Source organism: Eupeodes corollae, chromosome 1, assembly GCF_945859685.1.
Source record: "Eupeodes corollae chromosome 1, idEupCoro1.1, whole genome shotgun sequence".
Classification (NCBI taxonomy): Eukaryota; Metazoa; Arthropoda; class Insecta; order Diptera; family Syrphidae; genus Eupeodes; species Eupeodes corollae.
In genome coordinates this window covers 110,914,830-110,935,942 of record NC_079147.1, presented here as the reverse complement: position 1 = coordinate 110,935,942, position 21,113 = coordinate 110,914,830, and the positions used below count along the sequence as shown (strand labels likewise).

Below are 21,113 nucleotides of genomic sequence, written 5' to 3'. Positions count from 1 at the left end.
TTAAAAATTTAAGACATAGGCTTCAAATTAATTTAATTTTATAAAAAAAATATTGTGCTCATCACTACATAAGTTTTTTAGAAAAATCGAATTGAGAGTTTTTGTTTTGCAAAAAATAAAAACTTAAAAAATGATTACCAAAAGTTGGTAAAACATTACTTTCGACTTAAATATCTTTTCAAAAATTAAAAATATTGACTTCAAACTTATTTTGTCTCACAGAAAATATCGTTTTCGACATACAGTCATTTTTTAACAAAAATTCAATTGTCAATTTTTTTTATAAAAAATAAAACCTTCAAAAAATAGTACGCAAATTCGGTAAAAACTGATGTTCGGTACTCGATATCTCGTGAACATTAAAATGTTTTGACTTCAAATTCATTTTATTTATTAAATTTGTATAAGTTTGTATACGAAATTAAGACTTTAAAAAATGCTACGAAAATTGGTTTTTGACTAAAAATCTCGCTACCAAAATTAGGTTTTGAAATCGAACTATTTCATGATGTGCAAAATATTTTTGGTAGTTTTTTAATTTGAAAGAATAATTCAACTGACAACTTTTGAAACAAAACACGAATACCTACATACTAAAGCAAGGCAAATCGACAGACGGGATAAAAGTTCATCAGTGTGGGTCGCATCAAAGCCTCTTTTGTATTAATTCAAATTGTTAACAAATGAGTATATAACAAAATTTTTGGTAAATATCCTGTGACAGTGAAACTTATAAATGAGCTAGGTAGGGTGGATAATTTAAAATCTTCTAACAATAATATTTATTATTTTGAATTATTGAACCTTTTAATTCCAATTTAATTTAGCACTAATAAGTGCAGAATATTTTTGGTTAACTTGTCTTTCGTTACAAAAATAGGTTCGACGGTTTTCCTGCACGTGAACATGCATCATATATCTGCCTATGAGAAAAACATGAATTCTCCAAATTAAAACCAAACATGGACATTGTTTGCCCTTGAGACTTATTTATAGACATTGTAAAAGCTAATCGAATTGGAAACTGTAACTTTCTAAGGGCTATGGTAGAATCTGATTATATCATTGGAATACGTGGCAAAAGTTAAAATGGTCGCCTTAAGAATCTTTTTTTTAAAAGGCTTAAACGTTTGGAAATTTAACATAGCGTAATCTATTGAATTCTCAGAGGTTGCCATCTGTTAGAATCGTTTGGAGCTAACAGATAATTATGACTGTCAAATAATAGATAAATACTTCGCAATAAAATAATATTGCGATCATAAACTGAGATGTAAGCTATCATATCTTTCAAGTTGGATCAAACTGCACACGGTGTAAAAATTAAAAAAAAATCGGTTAAGTAGTTTCGGAGCCCATCACGAAGAAACATCGTGAAACGTAATTTATATATATTAAAATTGTGAATTGTAGTACCCGTGGCATGATGGTTAGTGCGTGGGACTGGGACCGTAAGATCCGGTCAGTTAATTCCAACGACCCTAGTATGTTCCCCAAAATCAACAAGATATTCAGGAAAAAGAACGACAATGGCCATCCGTGTCTTAAACTCTAAAGAACTGAAGAGAACAGAGACGTACGCATGACATCGCAAATAGATCCAGAGCAAGCCATCTTTGACGATGACTTTTACATAATTGAAGATCCGAAGGAAAAAGTGGAGGGAGCTGCTTTCCAACAAGTGTACAAGGTGAATGTTAGCATTCGCCTCAACCACGACCTGGAAAACAGAGCCCTACTTAATCACTTTTACCTTCGAAATGATATGACACAATGGCGATCTGAGAACCGCTGTTTCATGTGGTTCAATGATGATTCCTTGGCAAATGCCATAATTGCCGAGCAATCGGGACCAAGTCCCTTGTTAGTGACGAAGGTTGAGCTTCAGCTCATCTTCAATTCAATAAAAAACAAAAAAGTCAGCAGGTGGCGATTCTATATCCAACGTTGTACTAAGACATTTACCGATGGAGGCAATGGACATTTACACCACACTCTTCAATAATGCACTGAATAATGCATATTATCCAATGCATTGGAAGACCGCTGTGGTTCATCCTCTCCCGAAAAAGGGAAAGGATAACTCCAACCCGTCAAATCTTCGGTCGATAAGTCAGTTTTCGAAAAGATCATTAATAAGGCTCTAACTAAGTGGGCTGCGGACAACAAAATAATTCCGGATAAACAGTTCGGGTTCAAGGCGGGTTATGACACAATTCATGCTGCGTCTAAACTCGTTTCTGATATCCAATGGAATAAATCAAAACAACAATGCACAGGTGCTGTTCTGGTTGATTTGGAAAAGGCCTTGGACACCGTAAGGTTAGAGGGCCTTTACCTAAAACTGAGCAGGCTTGGCATTAGCAAGCCATTGTTGTATATACTTTATGATATGCTTACCAGTAGAAAGTTTGTTGTCAAAAGTGGCAATGTAACTTCTACCACGAAATTCCAAATTAACATTTACATCAGCAATCTGATAGGTAGTCTCACAAAGGCAATTTCATACGCGAACGATCTAATTGCGTACAGAATGGCCCGAAAGGTTGAGGTTATAAGAATTCTTTTGCAGCGTGATTTCGACAAGATTCAGCGATATTGCGACAAATAAAAACTGAAAATAAATGTTCAGAAGTCGGAGACAATTCTGTGCTGTACTGCGTTGGATAGCGCCACAAGGGATACGAGGGGCAGCCATATTCGAGCAAAAGTGTCGTGAAGTACCTCAGTATATGGTTAGATCAGTATTAATATTTCGACATACATATAAATGCTGCTCTGACTAGGGACAGATGAGCCTTCGTTCTGACGAAACGGCTATTTTACAGTGGTCGGCTTGACCCCAGAGTGAAGGTAATTTTCTACATGGCCCACATACGACCGATGATCGTTTATGGTTGTCCTGTGTGATTCAACGTTGCCCCTACCCAGATGGAGAAGATTTGTTTACGACGCTGTACCGGCTTATAACGAACAGCCGAATCTTCTTAGGTGCATTACTATTCCAACGAGGTCCTATACAAGGGGGATTGAATACACAGAATTGACAATTTCGTTATAAAACTCGTTCGAGGTTACATTGCAAGAGCTACATATGTCGTCGACCAACAATTTAATTTTTGGGGCTTTCTATCCGAACGAGGAGTGTTAAGAAAGTGCACGTTTGGGCTGCGTCATTCCACCAGAGGCATTCCTCTTTTTAGATAGATGCGGTCTGATACGGGATAGATTGACAGTTCCGCTAATCTACCACGTCAGACGACGAACCGTGAATAGGCGACTCCTGTACAATCGGGACGTCATGACACAATGCGGAGCAGAGCTCCTTCGGTTCAGTAGGGCTGTGTCCTAACGGGACCGAACTGATAGGGTGAAGCAGGAGAACCAGTATTGGTGGATTCAATTGGTACTTGATAGTGGATAGTCGGAAAGGAGTTTTAAGCCTTGGCCGGCTTGTTTTATAGTTTTAGGGTTAAACAAATTCTCCAAGTGTAGTTCTTGTCATGAAAAGTGATTACTCGAATAAGCCGTTTGATCCTTGACAATGTTAGGATGTTGTTATTATATTAAATTAAGGAAAATTGACAAAAATTACTACAAATATGAAATTTTAATAAAGTATCACAGCAAAACAGTACACCAAGTACGCTAAGTTTTGGTAGTAACTGTTTCTGATTTATGGTTTCATTGCAATTCAGAAAGGCTAACAAAGATCGTATATTAATTTAGGAAATGCAAAATAAAGCAACAAAATAAGTGAGAACAAATTGAATTATCAAAATCAAATATTTGAATTGGATGTAACCTACACTTACATATTTGTAAAAGCGTTTTTGTTTAATGTTATTGTTTTTTATTCTGAGAAAGTTAATCGAAAATTATTTTAGGCAAACCAGATAGCTATTTGCCGTTAAGATCTTTTGATTAAAACTAACCAAAAGGTATTGCACCGCAAAATTTCTTTAATAATGTAAATACACACAAGTCTCATTTAGTTTACTACCACGCACCAGGTCAGGTATCTATGTTTGTTCGGATAAAATCTATTTACAGTTTTCTTTATATTTAACAAAAACAACAACAACAAGAACAAAAAATGACATCAAACCAAACCTCTAAATAATTTAGTTTTACCTCCTGTGATGTTACTGAAAATAAACCACAATTCTTCCAACCGGATGACATTTCCCTCCCATCAGTTGAAGGTTTTCCTGCGAGAGAGAAAATCACAGAGCAAAACATTTATTATCGTTTTTTGAAACTGGAACAGGAGCAGGAGTAAGCCCAAGCTCAAACCCAAGCAGCAACAGTAACAACAACCTATTAGACGAATCAATAAATGATAGTGGGAGGTGGACTGGGATTTGCTCCCAGTTCAATAATAAAGTTCTTGACGTGACGGGCCCCGTAAATTTGCATCATCCCCCAATAAACCTACTGTACAGCCCATTAAAGACTACAACGACAACCGTGACGACATCAATATGAACATAAATTGGCACAACCTCATAACACTGGCCTTATAGAAATTGAGTTTGTCAGTCAACTTCATCGTAGAGAATTATGTCAGGCGTCCGTCATATGAATGTGGATGGATATGGCCTGGTGTATTATGGTAACGGTTGACGACGACCGACGTTGTTTACCTATCTAACGGTTGTTCTATCACACACAGCCGAAGTGCGATATAGAGTTTGCATGTTTTGTTTCTAACTTTACCTATAGCCGGGAAAGCCTCAGACCCTTTTGATTCTGATTGAGCGAGTGCCAATACCACCGACTTATTTACAATTTAAAAACAAGCCACTTTTCCATGGATACATTTTTTACTAAGCTTTTTTTAGGCTTGCCTTTATTCATTTTTCAACAAACAATTTCATGGAAAAGTTTATGAATCAATAAAGACAGACAAATAGTTATTTTTGCACATTGAAAAGGGTTTTTTATTTTTTAATTATGTAATTATTATCCCACAAACAATTCAATACTTGTTTAAATGATTTAGATGTTCTAAAATCAAAAATCTCCTATAAAATTTTCTATCAAATCAGGCTTTTAAAGGAAGTCTCTTTAAAAATGCTAAAAACATCCAAAAATGGGGTTCTTAAGGCTAAGTTAAGACTCCAAACAAGTTTTAACAATCAATTGTCTGTTGATTTTCTATAGTTAAAATCTTTATCTTCTAGATACAATTTTAATCAGTTATGTTTTTTACTTAGTTTCTGGAAATTCTCATTAGTTTTGATTCGGATCGCTTTGCCCTGCGGCACTGGATAACATTGTCTGCCTAACACCTCTTGATATTCTTTAACAAACAAATAGCTGAAAACTCTGCTATTCGCCTCGAAGCTTTATCCCAGTTGGTTAACAACAATACTGGCCACTCCTTAATTCTTTAGTACTTACTTAGAATCAATCCAAAGCACACTGCCTACACCATCTCCCAACTGTACTGTACCAACTGTACTGTGTGTACTTTGAACGAATGAAATTATGTCGTCCATTCCCCCTTCCCAATCATTGCAGCCTATTCCAGGCGGAACTTTTGGCAATTAGAGAAGTCTGGCCCTAGCTTAAAGAAAACGTGATATCAACATCTGATATCCGTATTTTCTCAGATAGTCAGGCCTTTATTAAATCTCTCTAGACTCTGCCTCTTCAAACTCTATAAAAGTCCATATGGCACAACAGTTTAATACTGATCTTTGCTGGATAACTGGACATAGAAATATTACACGAAATTGTAAGGCAGATAAACTTGAAAGGAATGGTACAGTGCCGCTAAGTCTACCACGTTTGGTTAATGCTAGCCTAGCAACCACTGCAATCAAACAATTGTTAACGTAAGACGCTATGAAGAAGGCAAACATCAGGAGGAATAACATCTCCAAGTGCCAGGCCAAACAAAACATCTGACGCGCTCAAGGTGCTTGATGATCGCATATAAGCTCAATAATCGGTGTCATAATCACGCGTCTAGGCGTATTCTTAAATGACTTTTTCAGAAACTGTATGGACTTGGAAGAGGAGGAAAAAGTTCTTCACCTTCTCTGTACATACCCTGCTCTAGCCCAAAAACGCAAAAATCACCTCAAGATTCATGTGGTATCACAATTGGTGATTAAACTGGCCCAAGTGTGTCTTACTATATCACAGACAACCACTTTAACTTAAGCTCTGAGTCTTTATTTGACTCTGTATAAAGTATTGAGAAAACCTAAAACTTTGATAGTTTTGAAAAATATGTGCTGGATATAATTTAAGCGCTGATTTTGAAACTAAGCTTTAGATTTTTCTATTTGCTAGAGTTTTAAAAGTACGCGTTTTCAACATTATTTTTATATTTCGTAAGATATTTTAAAAACTTGAAACTTTCAAGAACAATACTTACTTCCATCCGTTTTGCCGCTTTCTGTTGAAAACATAACTGGTTTAGTGTTTCTTGCTGGTTTTTGAAATCTAACAACTTTTGAAGGTTATTGAAAATAAGTATTAAAGAAATGGATTTTTGATTTTGAAAACCAATTCAGATAACCTCAAAAAGCATTATGCACGTGTATCTCATATAAGACGAGACGTGTTTCATTGTACTTCTAACTCTTTAAGAGATTCATTACGAGACCGCAATTTGAGCTGAATTACTCGTATTTTGAAGGATGCTGGAAATAAGAAGATAAAACTATGAATGTACCTAATAATTTCGCGCATTTTTCAATATACATAGCACATAGGTATAGCGGAATATGGTAAGCCTGGCCATTGCCTCTTCGACAAAAATCATACCACAGCAACAAAAGTGTAGGAGTAGAGGGAGTACGAGTATTTGTGGAATTCGTTCAAAACTGATTGTTTTTGCTGCTCTGGTATGTAAACATTCATTAGCCGCACTCTTATGAGTTTGCCCGCATTCCATTTTCAGTTTTCACTTTCACCTAGAAAATAATATAATAATTATATATGTATGTACGCTGGAGTACATAATAATATGTAGTAGGTAGGTTAGGTTAGGTACATGCATTTAGGCCCAGATGGCAGCACAGCACACATAGTAAGGAATTAAAAACAAGGCCATAGTAATAATAGTCTTTGCTTATTGGGTGGCCTGGCCCTGAACAAGATATGCCATTATATTATGAAGAGCCCCTCTAGTGACTTTAATTCATAAAATTAAGTGGGGTGAACACAGCTTAACTGTTAACTATTATAACGACAATATGTATGTTCATAGTTGTGTTTAATTTTTAAGGGTAGGTTTGAAACTTGTGTGAAGAAAATGAATCTGCGAAGATTTGAATACAAATTTAATTCAGAAAACTGTTATCAGCAGAAATATGGGAGCTACTTATGAAGAAGAGGTTCTGATGGATGGGGATTTTGTTACCAGATGCGGACTGGACGTTGCAAAGCCTTTCGGTTCTTTTATTATCACAAGTTTTATTGAAAAAATGAATGAAAATCTGTGGCCTTATGTCCTTTATAACTTCACAAATATCCATCTCTAAGCTCTTGAATTGATTGTTTAGATTTGGTGTCGACCTTGTCTTTAACTTGGCCTAAAAATCTAAAAGTGGTAACTAAAAATACAATCTGTAAACACATTTTTGATAAATGACCCGCTTTTGGAAAATTGAGATTTGTTTCTTGATTGTGTGTCCAGTGGTTCGTAGGTTAGATAAGTTAAAGTGGCTGTCCGTGATGTAGTAGGATATATTTAGGCTAGTCTAATGGCCTATTGTGATACCACGTGAATTTTAACGCTTTCTTCTAGGCTCAAGAAACCAGTTAGAGTTATAGAAGAATTATCCCAGGTAATTCTTTTGATTATGAGCTAGAGCAGGACATGTACAGAGGAGGTGAAAAACTGTTTCTTCTTGATCCATACAGCTTTTGGAAATCCATACACCTTAATCCTTAATCAACAGATTGAACTTTTTTTATTGACAACTTCAGTGTCCTAACCTCTAAGTCGTGTGGGTCTGTAAGTTGTCTGTACAAGTTTTTGAATCTTGTCCGTAAGCCACCCTTGTGCCTACGTAGCGTCCCTCTTGTCCCGTTTTTTTTACTTTGGTATTGTCCGTTCCATTGTTCGTTTTATTGTTTCGTCCATCTGTAGTAAATGTTGGCCAATAGGTTTCTGTTGTTTGGTGAAGCTATGTCTTACGAACGAAGTTCTCTCACAAGGGCGTTGGTGAAACGAGGCCAGCGCATCTTACTGTAATTTTAAAAGTTCGTTGTAACGTATTCCTCCAACTCCACGGGTTTGTTCGGAATCTGCATTACGGCAGCCAGTCCTCACTCCGCAGTGATCACTGTCGTACAAGACTGTCTTTGCAACCTTCTTGGATGGAGTAGGATATATTTAGGTCTAATGGCCTATTGTAATACCACATGAATCTCAACTCTTTCTTCTAAGTCTAAGAAACCAGTTGGAGTTATAGAAGAATTTGGTTATGAGCTAGAGCAGGACATGTACAGAGGAGGTGAAAAAATGTTTCTTCTTAGCCATATAGCTTTTGGAAATCCATACACCTTCTGGAAAAGTCATTTGAGAATATGCCTAACCGAGTGGGGTGCTTTCCTATTATACAGTGCCCTGTTATGGCACCGATTATGGAGCTTATATGCGATCAGGTTAAAGATAGATAGCACCTTGAGCACTTTGGTGTAGTGTAGGCCAGATTTTTGTTCGTGACCTGACATGAGGTGATGTTATTCCATCTCATGTTTGCCTTCTTCATAGCTTCTTGCATTAACAATAGTTTACATTTATAGCGATTGTTTTGCCAGCATTGGATAAACGTGGTATGGAATGGGTTGTGATGTACCATTTTTGGTGAGTTCATCTGCCTCACCATCAAATATCAAACTGTTGTGCCATATGAACAATTATAAAGTTTGTAGAGACAGAGTCCAGAAATTTGATAGCAGCCTGACCATCTGAGAAAATGGCTTCTTCTGGATCTATTTGCGCTGCCCTGAGTACGTCCCTGTTCTCTTCAGTTCTTTGAAGGTTCAGACACGGAAGGTCATTATTGTTCTTTTTTCTGAATATCTTGTTGATTTTAGGGAACATACTAGGGTCACTGGAATCAACTCACCGGATCTTATGATCCCTGTACTTGTTAATTGATAACCTGTAGTTCTCCTTAATCAACAGATTGACATTTTTTATTGACGACTTCAGTGTCCTAAACTCCAAGTCGTGTGTCTTGTTGAGTCTTGTCAGTAAGACACTCTTGTGCCTACGTAGTGCGTCAAAAGTTGCGTTTCTGTAAGCGTCCCTTTGGTCCCGTTCTTTGTACTTTGGTATTGTCCGTTCCATTGTTCGTTCGTCTTTTTTGATTGACTTTTGCGTTCAATTTTATGAGAAAGAAATGATTCCTTTGTCACTTTAAATTTAATTTTTCAGCATCAGTTGACTATATGCTTCTAAATTTTAAATTTGGGAAGCTTACATGGATTAGGTATGCCATGACAGTTTATCAAAAATTTGAAGCTTGCGATTATAATTTCCAAAAACTCCACCATGCGTGTCATTGGTATTTGGTAAGCAAAAAGCCGAGAGCATTTGTTATATTCTTCCAAAGCCTTTAAGATTACCTTAGAGGAATTTTGTAATGACAAGAAAATATTTTAAGATTTATACAAGAGAAGGAACGATAATAATCGAACTCCCCAATATTCCTTGAACGATGCATATATAGAATATACGAAATATTGTATCTTTTTTTCCTTGTTAGTAATGACGTCCATTTTTTTTTATAAAAAATCGATTATGTCAGACTAAAACAATTTCCGTCTGAATGGCTTCGTCAAAATAAACAAAAAATATGCCTTTCGGGGGATGATGGTATGGATTGAGTGCGCATATCCCTTATAATAATATGATTATCTCTTGGAGCAACAAATGCTATTCCGTCCAAGAAAAATGTACGATGATTATTTCTTGAGGAGTTTTTTGCAGGTTAAATAATCCACAAGTTTTGAGATACGACAATTGAAGGATCGGGCGAAATGTCTTTTCAAGTCTTAATATTATTGTTTTTTTTAAGAAGTGTTATTCTTAAGTTTAATATTAATATACACATGTTTCATTGTTTTATTTCATGAATATATCTCTAAGATACAATATCTTATACTATTACTATGGTTATAAGAAAATTTCTAGAGTTGAGCAAGCAAAATGAAGATATGTTTTAAACTTACAGATTTAAAATGATGAGAATAATACAAGAAGAATATTAAGTATTCGGATTTTAAAGTAGTTAGCGAGTTATACATATGTTAGAAGTCATATCTTTGCAGGCCAAAGACATTACGAACGGTTCTATTGAAGGCAACATTGAGCTTACATTTGCTTGCATTACATTTGCAGTCTTGACGATAAGTAAACGTGTTTAAATGCAAACATATTCAAATACTGCTGGACGTATACTTATTAACTTATGGAAGTTATTGACGTAAACAAATTGAACAGTAGGGGACCAAATATAGACCCCTGAGGAACACTTCTAGTATTTGCAAACAATTGGAGAAGCTTTCCTCAATTTGAACTGCTTGTATTCTCTATAAGTCAATTAAGAATCTATAAGTTTTGTATCACAAGTGGTGAAATAAAACCTTGGCTAAATAAATTGATGCGTGTCGAAAGCCTTTGAGAAATCAAACGATACAACAACTTCAGGGGAAAACGGGTGTCGAAAGCTTATCATACAAAGCGCTACACCGCGCCCTGTTGTCTTTGTTACTAAATAAAAACAAGTGTAACTGTCAATCATAACCAAAAAGAGTAATGAGTTAGTTCACAGACTTTAAATTAAACGTTTGCAGAGTCATTATGCCAGCTCGGTTCCTAGCTAGCTATCTCTAGTTTCCCACGCCAAATTGGTTGATGTCCTCTTACACGAAGAACTTTCCTCTCGAAGCATCTTAAGACGCTCTCATCATTCTTTGACAGGGTCCAAATCTGAGCGCCATAAATGAGAATCAGGATGATGACCGTCTTATAGATGGTGACTTTAAATGATAGAGGGAGGACTTTGCTACTCAATTGCCATCTAAGTCCAAAGAAGCAGCGATTTGCAACAGTTATTCTTCGTTTGATTTAAGCGCTGGTGTAGTTGTCTGAATTTATAGCAGTGTCAAGGTAAACAAAGTACCTCAAAGTTATCGGTGTCCATGGTTACGTTTTGTCCAAATTGCTGGGTTCTTACAACATCTGCTGTAATGTGAATATTTGGTCAATGGCGGTCTTTCCTGTAGCCACGTGGATAAGGACCTATCAGGTTGTTGACAAACGGCTTCAGACGTTTACATTATACGGCAGAAAAGATCCTGTATGCTGTATTTGGCGGAATTTCTTGTTTATTCGACAAAGTAAGCTGAGATTTCACTTATCGGGAATGCTTTCTTCCGACCATATTTTGCAGACGAGTTGGTGCATACTCCCTACCAAGTCATCACCTGCTGCTTCAAATAATTTGAATAATATGTTGGACCTCAGTTGATATAGGGTGATTTTTTAAAAGCTATTGGAAAGTTTTAAAAAACACGTAAAATTCAGAAAATTTCATAAAATCTATATTTGAATTTATAGTGCGGTACATATTATTTAATGTCTGAAGATTATTTTATGCAAATGTTAACCTTGACTGTGCCTCAAATGGTCCAATTTTGGCATAATCTTTCCAACATTTCGGCCGGTCTCTCACGAATAAACGCTGCAATGCTGTCTTTCAATGCGTCAATTGAAGCAGTCTTTTCTGTATAGATATGAGCTTGAACATAGCCCCACAAAAAAATAGTCTAAAGGCGTTAAATCGCACGATCTAGGCGGCCAATTTTTTGGTCCCAAACGTGAAATAAAATGTTTACCGAACTCGCCTCTCAATAAGTCTATTGTTGCTCGTGCTGTGTGGCTTGTGGCACCGTAATGTTGAAACCACGTGCCATGCAAGTCAACATCTTGCAATTTGGGCAAACAAAAGTTGGATACCATCTCACGGTAGCGTTAAAAAGTTGATCTTCGGCCAACTTTCCAAGAGCCCATTCACCAAAAATTTTAAGTTGCAAAAGGTCGTTTGGCTTCAATTCTTGCACCAGCTGTATTTTAAAATTCTTCACACCTTAATTATTTAGCAAAATTTTCCGTGTTGTTAGGTAACAGAGGCCCAATTGCTGTCATCATTAACACTGGCCGATACAGCTGCAATATTTTCTTCAGTTCGCACTTTACCTAAGCGTGTTGGTAGTTTAAAGTAAATTTGGTGCGAAATTTAGTTACAATAGCCCCGAATTAAACTAACCATAAAATGGAAGAAGAGCGCGATGAACTTTCTTTACATAGCACGCATTTTGATATTAAAATTTAATAATGTTTAAGCGTTGTTCGTTTGTAAGACGAGTTATGGTTAAATTATAGACCAAACTAAAGATGTTTGACAGTGAAACAAAACACGAAATGTTCGTCAACTGATTAAACGAGTGTTGACAAAAAGGTAAAAGCTAAAAAATTACCCTTTATATAGCTATCTTCACTTCATCGAGGTCGATAAGGCGGAATTGTTGATCTGCGTCTATTAGGTTGAGTGGTTCTATCTCCCTTATATTGGAATTCATCATTCCCGTTATATTATTTGTAGAAGTGGTCTGCCGCTGCGGTTCTACTATGATCTTCCCATGATCGTATTTACAGGCTTCAGTTCGTGGCTGATACCCTTGCTCAGTTTTTTTTTTACCTTTTCATACAATTTACGAACCTAAATGCTGTTGTGACATCCCTTTATCTCCTCGATCACGCACTTCTCATGAACGTTTTTTTCCATCTAAGAAGCCGGCGTTCCTCTCTTTTCTTCTACTCGTAGAGCTCGCGAGCAGCTCTGATCCTTCTGCTTGTATGCCTGTTTATTAGCTGCGTGCGCTTGCCGAAACTCGTAGTCAAACCAGGGCTTTGCTGTGGTGCTGTGTGAGATCCAGCACTTCATAGGCGGCATCTCTGATGGCTGCAAGACAATGTTGCAACTGGTTGTCAATGCTTAATGTAGGCAGCATAGGGCCTTTTGAGAGATGCTCTACCGGAAAAGCACAATGCACATGGCAGTCTCTTGAGATTGTAGCACGTCTAACGTCGAATCTTCTCACAGTACTTCCATGTTTTGGCTTCAATATGGTTATCCAGGAAAAAGGAAGTAATTTTCTTGAAATCCTTTTATTATGTTTTGAAAGTTAAAACAGCTCACATTTTTTTTATTCTTAATACAAATAAATTACCTACATGAGTTTTAGTCGTTTGATTAATACAAAGAAAGTTATTTTTATAAAACTATACAACCATATTGAGTTCCTTGTTTCAATGAAAAGGTTTACATGGAATTTTTAAAGTTTATTCCTATGAATACAAAATACTGCAACATCAAATTTGCTTATAAGAAGGTTTCTCAGAATTGGCTACATTGATGTAAAAGAATACGAGTGACTAATTTTAGCATGAGAACAAGAAAATAACTTAGCTTTAATTAATCCTCAGACATGCTCATTCTTCTAATGATGAATGTTTTGAATGATAATTTTAGCACTTTATTTTTAGCAATTTTATTTTCAAACTTTTCGGACTAAACTATAATGAATAACATTTTAAACACTATATTCTTATAAAGAACTGAAAATTGTGCATGAAGTACGTTTAAAATAATTGGTTCACTCTAATTAATGTTATGAAATTTCCTATTAAAGCTTGCAAGCAACATTTGGTTTATAGAGCTGCCACTTATAAAGTTAGCTGAGCTAAACTTTTCAGTTAAAATACGATTTTTTAAAGCGATCCTTCTTTATGCAAAAAATATATAAAAATGTCTTATTTCAAATCTAACGTTCATTGTTCGACATTTAATTTGAGTTTCTTACTTTCACATTTTTGGTAGGGTATGTGGTGTTCTTTAATATCGTTTAATGTTTCCGGAAAACAAAGTGGCTATTAAAAGGGTTGAAACTGGTGTTAATCAATAGGTTGAAGTTTGTAATCTAAGCTGGTAAGAGAATGAATATTAGACGGGTTTATTAATTTCAGGTCGAATACTAATTTGGGATGTAATTTAACTATCTCTGATTTAAATTTCAAAACAGTCATATTTAGTGGCTTATTGCTTTTGGAGTACTATTATGTATATATATATTGTTAAAAGGAAGAAATTTGATTGAACTTAGAAAATGGAATGAACAACGACAAATAGACAGCCTTAGTACCCTTATGATTAAGTACTCGTCATGTTTATATTTAGTATTAAGAGTTTGTAAAGCTTTTGAACTATTAAATAACTCTATACAGTTATGATACAATGTTTAAGGAAGTTTAAAGAAAAGTTATTGATATATTTTCTTGGCTATGGCTATCCATTTTACCAAAGCATACAATAAATTAAAGATAAATAAATATTTATACCAAAAATATATAATATTGAATACATTTTTATATAGTAAAAACGTACATATGTACGTCTTAAAAAATAGGTTTTCTCAAAGTGTGCAAAGAAGGGCTTCGTGACCGCAATGATTTTTTCATTTGACTCGAATTTCTGTGACTTTTCATATCTGGAAATAAAAATTAGACGCACGGGGCCGGATCTGGGGAATATTGCAGCTGCCTCGAATCGTGATCGTTTTGCCTTTTTCCAGGTAATGAGTGTAGATTAACATTCCGGCTGATAAGGCAGTCTTCGCCTTCTTCGCAGCAAGTTCGCCGGGTAAGATCCACTGTTTCTCTGGCTTGTACCATTTGATCCATGTTGGATCAACTCCTTCGGATTGCACTTAACCAGTGTCAAATACTGCTTTGAGATGGTCTCGTAGTTGCACTCGTTGTCCGGAGTGTGCAAACGCAACAATCATCTGACCGATAGCTTTGCCTTACCCAAAATATCATGTAGGATATGACCCACACGGACTTTTCAGATATCTACTGTCTCTCTATCTCGCGCACCTTCAAAAGGGGTTCTGTTAATCCGAGATCGGAGAGTTTTTGTACGTTATCCTCTATGTTTGCCGTTTTTGGGTCACCTGGACGTGGCTCATCAAAAACCGATGTGCGACCATGCTGAAACTCAAAAGAGGAGAATCACTGTTGACAGCGTCCAAGCGTTCTTCGATTTCGCTATGCGATTTCACTCCTAAAATCAAGAATCGAGTCACCGACCGCTAAATTGTTCTTTTGTCATTTAATTAAGGTTCGCGGTCACGTTCATTTCTACAATTGGTCAAAACAAAACTACGAACCCGATTCGGCTGAAATTTCGACAGTAGAAATCTATGATAATGTTCTATACAATAGTAAATTTCTCTTGCGATAGTAGTGAACTGAGTCGACGAGGCTAAGTAGATTGGTAAGATTGGACAAATACTCACGGGTCATCAAAATTAAGCTTTTTTTCTGCATCGCAAACAAACCAATACTTTTTTATGGATTAAGATGTCCTTAATCCGCAATGTGATCTTTGAAATGCTAAAAACACTCAAAAATGGTGTTTCTAAGACTAAGCTCAAAATATCTCTTAGAAACAAATTGTATGATGATTTTGAATAAAATACAAATATTTTTCTTCTAGATACAATTTAAATCAATTTAGTATCTCACTTAGTTTCTAGAAATTCTTATTACTAACAAGTTTATATTTGACTCTATATAAAGTTTAAGTATGTTATTTTAACTATTTGCTCAAGTTCTAAAATAACCCATTATCAACATTATTTTTTATATTTTTTAATATATTTCAAACTTGAAGTAATAGAATTGCTAAGGCAACAGAAACAAGAACAAAACTTACTTTCAAATTGTGTTGCCTTTTTCTGTTTAAAAACCGTTTTAGCATAAATGGTTTATCGTTTCTTTCCCATTTTTGTAAGACAGGCAAAATGTAACAAGTTATGAAGAAGATTGTTCGAATGTTGTATTAAATAACTAGATGACCCGGTAAACGTTGTTTTATCATATACATAAATAATTTCTAGACAGTATTTTACTAGCAATAAATAAGTTATTGTAACTGTGTAAGAATGTGGTATATACATAAGTGGAAGAGATATAGAGCGCTGTAAACGGTGACAAAATGTTAAAATAACAAATCACCAAATAATTTTTGTTTTTAAATTAATTCTTTAAAATTATGAATATATCGCTAATTATGAAAATACAAAAAAAAACAATATTAATCTCTTAATGCAACAGAGTGTACAATAACAATATTTTCGGGATTCGCTGTAATAATATATTTTCACCTCATAATTTTCCATTCAGAATTATAGCTTCGATAAAATTTATCATCAATTTTTTAATGACTAATCGCGTGCATTTCCACAACAGTGGTGAGTTAAAATTACGAAGCTAAATTACCGGAGGTACAACCTTCCGTTGTAAATAATGCAGGGGCTTGCCTGGCAAATCCAATAAGTGCTGAAACTCAGTTCGATAATTCATAGCTTCGGTATCATCACAAACTGTAACAAAAGATTTGTATGACCCAAGTTTCCTGGTAACAAATGTTGCATCTTTAGATTTAATTCGTTGACATCCACATTTCTTGCTGCTAAAACTGCTCTTGCTGCCAGCTACTCATGTATATTGTCTGTGTATATCGAGAATGATGTAGTACCCGTGGCATGATGGGTAGTACGTTGGACTGTTTCAGATAGATAAGTTTCGGGTGTTCGAGCGGCAGTGTTTACGACGCTGCGCCGGCTTAAATCGAAGTCCTTTCCAACGAGGGTCGAATCAACAGAATTGACGGTTTCGTGATAAAAAATCGTTCGAGGTCACATTGCAAGAGCTATGTCTTGGACCAACAATTTAATTTTCAGGGCGTTCTATCCGAATGACGAGTATTTTGAAAGCGCACGCTTGAGCGGCTTCATTCCACCAGAGGCATTCCTCTTTTTAGATAGATGCGGCCTGATACAGGATAGATTGAGAGTTCCGCTAATCTACCACTTCAGACGACGAACCGTGGATATGCGACTCCTGTACAATCGGTACGTCATGGTACAAGGCGAAGCAGAGCTCCTTCGGTTCAAAAAGCCTTATGTACATGTTTTCTTTTCTAATTTTAAAAATTAATATCCCAAAAACCTAACGTGATATTTTCATTTTGATGTCGAATTTGAATAAAGGCCATGAAAAGATGTTGAAAATGGGAGCGGGTCAAAATGCTGTATTTTAAAATACTGTATGGCCAAAATTCTGTATGATACTGTACGATACTATATGGTCATAATACTGTATGGTTAATATTCTGTATTTCAAAATACTGTACATTTAAAATACTGTGTCTCAAAATGATGTATTGTCAAAATACTGAATCTCATCATACTTTGTAAGTCTGGAAGTTTTGAAATTGTTGATTGCGATTGAAACAATTCATGTAAAAATGTGAGTATATAAGAACATTATGTTATTATGAAAAATTATGTTTTCTTAAAAAAGTATTCTGTTTTCAAAATTCTGTAATTCAAAATGCTGTAAATAAGGGCAACAAATAAAAATCTTAGCCTTATTAACAGCTTTTTAAAATACAGAATTTTGTACATACAGTATTTTGAAATACTGTATTTTGAGATACAGTATTTTAAATACAGTATTTTGAGATACAATATTTTAAATACAATATTTTGATACATACAGTATTTCGAACCCAACCCGTTGAAAATGTGATGCTATAAAAAAACCTTGATTTATAGAAACCTTAGTTTATAGAATACTTAGTATTTTTTTAACTCATTTCTCATGGGGGAATATAATTAGGTTTTATAGTGTGGTCTGTTTTGGCTTTGACACTTTAAAGAAATACTTTAAATAAGGATTCATGGTCTCACATAGACAATATAGATTTTCGTCTTTGTTACTTAGTTTAATACCCTGAAAAAAAAAAAATAAAAAAAAACCATAGAAGCTGACGGCATTTTAGCAGTAGTTGAGAATCGAAAAATCCTCGGTGAAATCTTGGCTCCTACAAGTTGTGAACAATGTGACTTCACCTTCGATAAGTAAGCCGTTTGATCGCAAGCTTTCATCTATCGATTTTTTAAAAATTACAAATTTTCGTTCTATTCCCATCCACTTATTTAAGATATATTGTTTGATTATGGCAAAGAAAATGTTATTTAATTTCTTTTTAACCGAACCTCTAAAAAGTTGCATATTTAGTTTTGTTGTGCTGCTATTTATACGAGTCTATTGTTTGTCAATATTCAAATTTTATTTAAAAATTTTAAAATATTTACAACAATAGCATTCAACCTTGAAAAATCGTAGTATAGATTTTCATATGGAACACATCTTCATAAGAATTACAAAAAAAAACATCTTCAATCCTTAACTTTGCCCTATCAGTCGTATGGAAGATATAACATTTGTTTGTTAATTTATGAATTCTTCAGCAAACAGAAGCTTAATATTTTATATACCCAATACATTTGACATTTGATATTTTATTGTTATTCTTTTGTTATTCTCTAAATAATTACTTTATAAATTGTTTCATTCTGTAGAAAGCTAAAAATACACTTAAAAAATAAGCATTTTATTAAAACAAACATTTGTTTTATTGCAAAGATAGACCTCAATTTTATTTTCCATTATATGAAAGTGCTCTTCATTGAAAATGTACACAACTTTATCCATTGCCATTCCAATGGAGAACAAAAATTACATTAAGTTAGTTGAAGATTCCTAAAATATATGTATGGGTGTACAATGAATACTATACGAGTAGCATATTGAGTTGTAACATGATTATAATGAAAATTGATTCTACTTTCATATAATAATATAATAATGTGTACGAAAATGTAATCAAAATCTATAGATATATTCACGCAACATCTCTTAAGACCTATGATATGGTTTTGCTTATAACACACACTCCAGATCAATTGAATTATGACAAGTTTAATATGTTTCACACTATTCGTGTGCACGTATTTTAATTAAGTGGAAGGACGGGAGGATATAACTAGTGGCCTTAATTCAAATCTGACTTCAAAATTAATGCTGTACAATAGATTTTTGAGATATTACCTTTTAAAATTCGAAATACACTTATAGGCATAGACACTTTTGAGGCTATGTAAATTTATGATTTTTTTTCCAAATCTAAAATCCCTTTCTTCAATATTCAGTTGAAATGTTTATATTTTTAGTTCATAAAACATTCAAAAAATCTTAAAAAGTTGTTATATTTCACCTGTCTTACAAAAATCTCAAAGAAACTCTTAACCATTTATGCTAAAACAGATTTCAACAGAAAAAAGCAAAACTGTTTTGTTCTTGTCAGGAATCTGTTATCTTAAAAATTTTATTATGTCAAGTTTTTGAAATATAACTAACAATGTAAAAATAATATTTAAAATTTGAGCAAAAAGTTGAAATTAAAGTTTTGAGTTGAGATCAGCACTAAAAATTAACTCCAAATACAACATAACTCATAACAAAACTTGTAACATGGTATTAAAATGAATTGAAGACATAGAAGATTCTGCAAGACTTAGTAAAGTTAAGTCTTATCAAATGAACATAGCAATCCATCTTCTCGGAAGAAACCTGATGGATTGTGAACATCTTCTCCAGCTCAGTCCTTAGAAGTACTGATGGCGACACATTTTCCGTGTTTCGGAAAATAGAACCCCGAAACGCATATTCATATAGAACTTGCGTTTATTATGACAATACAAGACAAATATTTCCTGGGCTTTTAATACTTTCTTTCCTTTTAAAACTCCAGGTTTGAATGGCATACTACTAGTATTGCTGCAAGACATGGCAGTAATATGGCTGGAGACCATCTTCAAGGGATGCCTTTATCTCAATCTTTACTGGAGACATGGAAACAAGTTGAAGTAGTTTTATCCCGAAAGTGGGTAGGCGTGGCCAAAATACGCGAAGAAGTTTCGGCCAATAAGCTTGGCCTCTTTTGCGCTTAAAAGACTGGAACGCATCCTAGATACCCATATCAGAGACATTCTCGATGAATGTCCGCTAGAAGAATCTCACCATGCATATCTCAAGTCTATTAAGGTGGCCCTGCAAAGGTAGTGTGTACCATTGAGAACACAATTTGTTATAAAGAACTTAGACTGAATAAGATAAGGCGGTAGGTTTTGCTTATGATTTAATGGTTTTTTGGGAAAGTACGTCACCATGAGTACCGAAATCACGGATATGGCTCTATCCACTATCAGCAGTTTACTAGATACACAGCCGTTGTACAACTGTATCTCCTTTTCTGTCTTCGTTACCACTATCTTTACTGACGGGTCAAAGATGGAATGTGTAGTTGGGTCGGGAATCTCCTCTGAGTTCTTAAATGTAACTAAGTATTTTCGGCTGCCTGATTGTGCCAGTGTATTTCAAACGGGATGACTAGCAATCAGAGAAGAATGCAATGTAGAAATACGTCTATCTGCACTGACAGCCAGGTGGCTATTAAAATAAATTGGGTGGCGCAACAGTCCGTTTGAGAACTAGGGCCTAGTAACTGACCTACAGTTTTTATCCGAATCCGAACGCCAAATTCGAGAAAGCACTTTTCATGACAAGAATTACTCTTGAAGAATTTGATCCAAAAATGTCTTAATGAACTATTGAGCCTCAATATCAACCTACGTGTCACTCTTGTTTTGGTTTCAGAAGTTAACGGGCTGATAAGTTGACCCGGAAGGAATAGGCCCTTCGTAGATAACTGGCGGAAAATCTCTTCAATTGAGAAGAAAAGGCTTGACAGAGGACAAAAGGACTGTATAAAATAATATTTTCATTGAGTTGGTTTTTCTTTTTCTCTCTTTTATCTTGCCGTTTGCAAGGCTTAAAATCTGGTGTAAACCAGATTATTTACTACCTTTTGAGCAATTAATCTGGCTAACAATGCCTTCCTTGGAAGATAAATAGTACATCTTCACCACAAGCGTTTGCATTTCTAATTCTTTTGCCATCCTGTATATCATTATCGTGAATTAAAAAAAATAAAATTCTTAAAGTATCTTTTAAGAAAAACCTCAAGCTTTTAAGCATTAATAAAGTGATCCGAAGTGTAAAAATACCAAAACTTAATTTTATTCTTATAAATTCCCATATG

The 21,113-nt window shown here is 34.9% G+C and overlaps 1 protein-coding gene across 2 annotated transcripts in view; it reads left to right on the top strand.

The window, feature by feature from the left end:
- Positions 1-21,113, top strand: part of LOC129942097 (neuroendocrine convertase 2) — a 123,550-nt gene that overhangs the window by 81,040 nt on the left and 21,397 nt on the right. The gene's annotated exons all lie outside the window — the stretch shown is intronic.